Consider the following 8,071-nt stretch of genomic DNA (forward strand, 5'->3'; position numbering starts at 1 on the left):
AATAATTTTAAATAATAAAATGTAGGAATCCAAACTAACTTATTTTTCAAACTCTAACATATTGCATTTTTTTAATCATTTCTATCAATGCGGCTAGAAGGCTGTGGTACGAGGCTACCGTTCTTTCTTCTTAAACTTGGGCTGGTTAGGCTTAACTTTAAATTAGACCTCACTAGTGCATTCTATTCTTAATTACAAGGTATGTAATGATGCTATATTATTTAATTAGATCCAACATCAAAGTAATTTTAACTATTTAGACGATAAATTTCGACTTATACACTATGCCTAATCATAATTAAAAGACAACTATTCAGACATATTGTTTATTGCTATACTACCCTTGTAGTAGATATATAATTAAGTACAATGTCAGATGCTAAAATATAAGATTATCCCCTCAGCTAAATTATTTAAAAGAAAAAAATACTCCATTTCAAGCTTTTACGGACGTAAGTAAATTATTATTAATTAACTGTAATAAATATTTTTCTTTCTCACTTCAATGTTTTTTCTTTTGCTCGAATTAACAAAAGTAGATAAATATTTTTTCCAACATAACTTATGATATTTTTAAATACTATTGTTATTAAATAATTTTAAACAAAGTCATTTAGAAATCCATATAAAAAACATTTTCAAACATTAACGTTTAGCATCGTTTGTAATTATGTCTAGTCATTTGGTCCGCCATAAGGCTGTGGTGCGAGGTTATCTCCCGCTCAAGCTTATTACATTTAAGTATTTGAAAAGTTTGATTTGCTGTTAGGTATGTAATAACGCTTTATTATTTAATTTCAATCGTGATAACAATAACTTTTTTACTGAGGCGATGATCTTCAACTAATTCATTATGTATAAGCATATTAATAAAAAAGCTATTAAAAATAATTGTATTGCTACACTTCACATACATGTATTGAATACATAGTTAAGAACAGTGTTAGAAATTAATTATAATACTTTCTATAGTGACTAGAATATATTGAAGTAATAATTTAAAGATCAGTATTCTATTTTCAATCAAGCTAACATGAATCTAACCCTTAAACAACTCTTAGATAATAGACTTTGTTGGGTCCTCAGTTATCAACTACTTTTAATTGTAGTCTAAATGGCTAAGATATTTTTAATAATTGAGGCACTTCAATAGAAAAGGTAATAATTTAAAACATACTAAATTTTAGTTTATTCATAAAAAATACATCAATCAGGCTAATGAGGTGTAAACAACAGTAGAAAAGTCAATCAGCAGAATGGTACCTTCATAAATCACCATTTTTCCTTTTGTTTTTACAAAACAAACTCTTGTTTTATGATTTTTTTTTTGTTTATGTTATACTATCTTTCTCAAGCAACACTTCAATTATTAAAGATATCATAATCATTTAAATTAAAACTTAATATATTTGATAACCGTGGAGCTACTACTAATAAGAGATTAAATCTATTTGATCTTACCTTAATTGTAAATAGAGTGATCTGCTTCTTTGTCATTATTTCAATATATTTGTCATTCAACATAAATAAATTGGATTGTATTTCATTGTTTAAAACTATTAAGTGCATAATCTTCTATTATTTAAAAAACAATACAATACGATGCAGATATTTACATATAATTGTTATATTTTTCTTTAAAATAATTTAAAACTTATGAACATTATGAAATCAAATAACAAAAACATGTTGTTTTTTTTTTTCATTATATTTTTTTTGTTTAAAACTATTAAATGCATAATCTTCTAGTAATATAAAAACCAATACAAAATAATGTAGATATTTACATATAATTAAAAGGATGATGGTATGGGTGGGTGTGGCAAAAAAAAAAAAAAAACTCAAATAGTAATTAAACTATTTAATGTGAGCCAACGTTTCACCCCACTTTGCAGGGCTTCATCATGCTAAAAAAGATACAAATAACTAAAATAAAGTTACAAAGTAAGATAATAGATAGCATGAAACCAAAGTAAACTAAGGTGTGGGTAAATATAATTATAAATTTTAACATATTTAAGTAATTAGCCACACTTTAGTTTACTTTTGTTTCATGCTATCTATTCTCTTACTTTGTCACTTTATTTTAGTTATTTGTATCTTTTTTTAGCTTGATGAAGCCCTGAAGATGGGCGAAATGTTGCGTTGCATTAATTAGTTCAATTACTATGTGAGATTTCGTTTTTACCGCACCCAGGCCATCTTCCTTTTATATATTAAACACGATCAATCAACAATCTTTCACTTACATATAATTGTTATATATGTCTTTAAAATAATTTAAAACTTCTGAATATTATGATATCAAATAACACAATAAATCATATTTTCTTTGTTTAATTCTTTACCACAGAGACTAATGTGCTTTGTAACGTGAAATGTTTGTAGTAGATAAGATATTAAAGGAACTTTTTTGTAAAACTAAGGAGGATAGCATAAAACTATAACTGTTTAGCATTAGTACATAAAAGTCAATGGAAAATAAAATATTTTAAATTTTGCTTTCACCCAGAATTATGATTATAATAATTATTGGCAAAATTATTATCAACTATTAAAAAATTCACTGTCAATACAAAAACTCAGAATCAATCATATTTACTTTAATTATTATGTTCAAAGTCATAAGATTAAAGGTGTTTAAAACTTAATTTTTGAATGAGGATTAAAATATTTCTCAACTTATCATTAAGGATTGATTGGTTATAATAATTTGTATCTGTTTTATTAGAAAAAAGTGATTTAGTTGAATAATATGTGTTACATAGTCACTTATCTAGTATATATCATCAATGAAAATTTAATAGTACAAAATTATACAATCTTAGACATAATAATATTACTTTTATCAAGTGATACAATAATTTTAAACTAATTCATAATGTTTTCAGAATGGCTGATGAAAAGCAACCTCCAATAGAGGAACAATCACCTCGTAAAACTGCTTATCCATTTCCTCATCCTTCTCATAGTCCTGATTCTGACCTCCCAACCCTTTACCAAATTTTACCTTACTTTCAACATAGTCAACTAACTCCCCTAGGATCACCAATACTAGATATTATCACTTCTTCTAAACAGTCCCCTTCTCCTGAACGTACACTTTCACCTCGATCTCCTGAACGTACACTTACACCTCCATCCCCTGATCGCACACTTTCACCTCAAACCCCTAAGCACACACTTACGACTCGATCCCCTGAACGTACACTTACACCTCCATCCCCTGCACGCACACTTTCACCTCAAACCTCTGAGTACACACTTACGACTCGATCCCCTGAACGTACACTTACTCCTCCATCCCATGAACACACATTTACAACTCAAACCCCTGAATGTACACTTACTCCTCCATCCCATGAACACACATTTACAACTCAAACCCCTGAATGTACACTTACAATTCAATTACTTGAAGGACCACTTTCAACCACTGAACGTTCACCTACACCTCCATCCCATGGACACACACTTACAACTGAAGCCCCTGAATGCTCACTTATAGTTCAATTTCTTGAGGGTAGAGCTGAACACACAATTGGATATCGATCCCCAGAACGCACTTTGACACCCACATCAACTGTCTCATTAACATCTCCTGTACCTTGTCTAACTCCTCTGCCTTCCTCATCCTGCAGTGACCACGAATGGTCCGCGGCACAAGTAAGTACATGTATATTTAGTAAGAAGCATTAATCAATGTTGAATGATGAAATTCATCAGTGACATTATAATTGGACAAACAATAATCATAGTATATTATAAAATCTTTTTAAGTTTGATTTAGTGACATGATATAACTTATAAATGGAAATAGTATATTCAAGGCCAAAGTAATGTTCCTAAATGATCTTTTGAATCTGTACATATAATTAGATTTTCGTAACTTAAGTATTTTAAAAAAGTACATTAGAAACAACTTAATATCATTAATTATGTAAGTTTTGGTTAAATAGAAATAATTATAAATTTTATAGTTGGTACATAAAATATAGTATAATATCAATGAGTATCAAAATCAAATGAGGTATTTATCAACTCTGTCTTATACTGAGGGAATACCAGAAGTTTTTATAATCTTACTTGAATTTAGAAAATTTGTACCTTACCAACTTATCATTTTTTTTTCTTGTTTCATCTTATTTTACATGAAATGACTGTTGTTTCAAACATGGTTTGAGTTACCCTCATGGTATGACAATCCATTATATAGTACAGTTACTTTTTAATGTAAATGAATGACTCATGATGGAAGGAGATTTTTAAAAAGACCCAAAGTCATATCCAGACAGGTTTTCAAGAAGTGGAGTGGAACAGAACAGCAGACTGAAGCTGGTGAAGGAAAGAAAAATCTATTCCTGCTTCTATAGAAAAAAATATCTCACTAGAGTAGAAGAGAAAAGGAATATATAATAATGTTGGTTAGGTATCATTTTGTTATTATTTAATATGGAAGTTTGTAGACTCAATAATTTGTTTTTAATTTGAGTTCTCTTATTAGTAGACAAATACAAAATACCTAACCAAAAATTATTTCAAAAAACACATTTGTGACCCATAACAAAGATGAACCATTTTATCACCCTTATGAAATATGCATTTTTTTTTTTGTTTAAACAGTCATAATGTATTATTATCCTTACTATATTTATTTTATTTTTTTCAATTTCAGACAGAGAAATCATCTAGAAAACGAAAAAGAAAGGTAATTTTTTTTCTCATTATTTCAAAGACAGAAAAGTCAATTATATCAATAATGAATCATGAAACAGTTGATTCACATTTTACCAAGTTTATTTGTTTCAATTTTAAGTTTTAAACTGACAAAATTTTGATGTGAATGTAAAAATATACTCTAGGTTAATTTGATAGATTTCCTCAATTTATTTTTAAAATGTGTAACTTCAAGCTAATGAATATTATCTGCTTAATGCAACTTTTCAGTTTCGTGGTGTGATACGAAACTGGAAGCATCTATATGAGCCTTCTACGTCTGGGCACTATTGTCCTGTGCATTTACCGCCAAACTCTGATGACAGTTCAAATGAAGATTGATGAAGACTTGCTAGTAGGAAAAGTGGTATGTATAATTTGAAAAATGAAAAAAAACAACAACTAATAAGTGATTCTTCTTATGCATTATAAATAATTACTCGAACTAAAACAAGTGAGTCTTGTCTTGCACCAAATCAAACTATTTTAAACTTAATATTAGCTAACAATTTTTCATTTTAACTCTTGCATAATAGATTCTTCATAATCAAATGTTGTCACAATTATTTACTTACAATTACAGAGCACTCAAATCTCTGACTTCATACAAGCTGAATATAAATTATAAAGTAGACTGAAATCACTACAGCATACTAATTATCAATGGGTCATGGCATGACAAAGATAAATACTATCATCATATACCTGGCCTTAGGTGAAGCGAACCCATGTTGAAATATCTTCTGCAAGACCCTTGACTATTATCAATGAACCCAATCTTTTAGGCGTATCCTTTTATTGGGATTAAATTTGTATTAGGCTGCAAAAGGGAAAATGGCTTAACAGTCTATTTTCTGTGGCATAGCAAAAAAAAAGTGTATTCTTTCCCATTATTCTAATAATGTAATCTTACCTGATCTTTGAAATATAGGGAGTTTTTTTTTATTATTAGTTTTCTTTATCTGCAACTAGAAGACAGAAATTATAACCCAGTTTTCTTTTATTTTATCCTTAGCACGAGTCCTGGTACAGTTTTGTCTAGAACCTCTCATGCTGCCTGAAATCAGGTTCTGGATCCTTTAATTGAGTAATTTGTAATTTATATATTATCAAACATTTTATATAAAATACATCGTACCAAAAAATGTTCCAAAAATATTTAAAAATAATATTTTAATGATTCATAATGTAATTAAATGAAATTATGATTATTATTTCTGAATAACATATCTAACATTTAAATAGCCAACAAACAAAGATGGACTTCAAACATTATTGAATTATTGGATAATTATCTGTTGATTGTATGTATTTAATTGAAGGAAGATGGTTTGGATGGCAGTCAAAAAAGGGTATTCAAAATAGCAGAAAAACTATTTGTTGAATAATAAAAAAGTAAATAGTTTTCTTGCAACCTTTTTTGGACTGCCATTCATCTTCCTTTAATTATTGAATTATATTAAATACTAATAGCTAAAGGAAAAATAAATGATTACCGTAAAATGAGGTGATATTGTACCAGGTGGGACGAGAACAGGCTAAAAAAATATGAATTCAGCAATTGCCATCATTATTCAATAAAGTTTTGTTCAATAAAGGCAATTAGTATACCTTATTTTTATAAAATCCCTTATTCCTCCCAGAGGTGAAACGTTGAACCAGTGCTTGTCTGATATCTTCTTACTTTTTGAATTTTTTATTTTTTTTTTAATTACAGAGTAAAAAATTTTCCAAGAAGAGAAACAAGTAATAATCAAAGAATGCTAGGTCTGGGGAGTATGTTGGTTGTGACAGAATTTCCCAGCCTAGCTCTGTGAGTTTCTTATGAGTCTCCAAAGCAGTATGTGTTCTACCATTATCATGAAGGAGTATGGTGTTCTTCCTATTGAACATCACCAGCTTCTTTTTTTGGAGTGATGTTTTTCAATTATCCAATTCCTGGCAATACCTCTCTGAATTTAGCTTTTTTGGTTTCAACAGTTCAAAATATATAGGTCCTTAAATACCATACTACAACATTCTCTTACTCAGGCTTAACTTAGGTTTATAGGTAGATGAGGCAGGTTTTCTGGATTCACAAATGCCCTATTCTTACGATGTTTTCAGGAAGATTTATTTCTTTTATAAAATAATTTCTGGGAAAATCTATTATTGATTAATCTGATGGCATTTCAGACTTACTGCTTTGTCCATTTTTAAATAAATTCCTAGAATCACAAATTAAAATTTGTCAACAATCACAAGTGGTTTGGTTGGAAGCTATTAGTAGGATTTGTATAGTATATTCAATGTTAGATAGTATCCAAGATCATATTGTGAATCCCTTTCACTGACTTTTTTTAAATCAATCCCTAGAATCATAAATTAAAACTTTTAAGCAGTATTAAAACTTTTTCTAACTATAAATATTTTTTAATTAATAATCTTAAACACTTTATTGAGACTGGTTGATTTTTTAAAAATAAATAATTTAATTTCTGTCCATTTTAGTCTCAACACATTTTATTTTTCTTATAAGCCTGACATTTCGGCCAATCCGGCCATCCTCAGGGACAATCTACTTAATACAATTTTGGAACTATATATATGATTTAAAAACTCAACTCCATGCAGGCTATTCTACCCAGGTCAAAACAACAATTTCTAATTAGTCAATATTCACATTAAAACCAAAATTAAAATCATTTTTTAATAAAGTTTTGTTAAAACTTTATCACAACAATTATATAACACAATAAGTTTTAACAAATAGTGACTGTGATAAATGATTATAAATAAGTTTTATATTACATTTTAATATTGATCTAATATATGTATTAAATTAATATTTGAGTTATTTCTTTTCTACACTATGGATTAAATGAATAATAAGCAATGACTCGGTCTTGCCTGGGAAGGATAGATAGAGTTCTACTGTATACTGTGAGGCTTTGACATTTTATAATAGTTATATTAATTCTTTGTAATTTATTTAGACCTCAGTATACATCATTAAATAAGGATTGAATACATTTTGGTTACTTTGTTTGTGAGGAAGGGAAGTGATAAATAGGAATATGTCAATATAAATAGGAATCAATTTCAACTTCTTTTTTTTAATGAAGAATTACAATTATTGATGCAATAAGTTCCGAAATTGTTTATAAAATATTTTGAAAATTTTTATTTATTTATTTCTTAATATGTAACTTTATTTATGAGTTTTTTATTTTTAATGTTTCTCATTCATGTCTGTTTTTCTTTCAGATAGTGGTGATGGAGACAGAGAGGAGCTGTTTTAAGACTAATTAATAGAAAGGCTATCTTTTCAATGACTTTTTCAGGGAAACAAATTACATACATACACATAAATAAA

General features: G+C 28.2%; 1 protein-coding gene and 1 long non-coding RNA gene across 2 annotated transcripts in view; one reads left to right on the forward strand and one right to left on the reverse strand.

The window, feature by feature from the left end:
• Positions 1–8,071, reverse strand: part of LOC106679206 (digestive cysteine proteinase 1) — a 401,586-nt gene that overhangs the window by 119,530 nt on the left and 273,985 nt on the right. The window lies entirely within an intron of this gene.
• Positions 3,324–8,049, forward strand: LOC106679209 (uncharacterized). The gene is made up of 4 exons (XR_001342912.3): positions 3,324–3,666; positions 4,676–4,708; positions 4,948–5,083; positions 7,963–8,049. It is a non-coding gene; the product is annotated as an uncharacterized lncRNA (long non-coding RNA).

The sequence above is a fragment of the Halyomorpha halys genome, unplaced genomic scaffold, assembly GCF_000696795.3.
Source record: "Halyomorpha halys isolate HHAL.00 unplaced genomic scaffold, Hhal_1.1 Scaffold184.1, whole genome shotgun sequence".
In the NCBI taxonomy this organism is placed as follows: domain Eukaryota; kingdom Metazoa; phylum Arthropoda; class Insecta; order Hemiptera; family Pentatomidae; genus Halyomorpha; species Halyomorpha halys.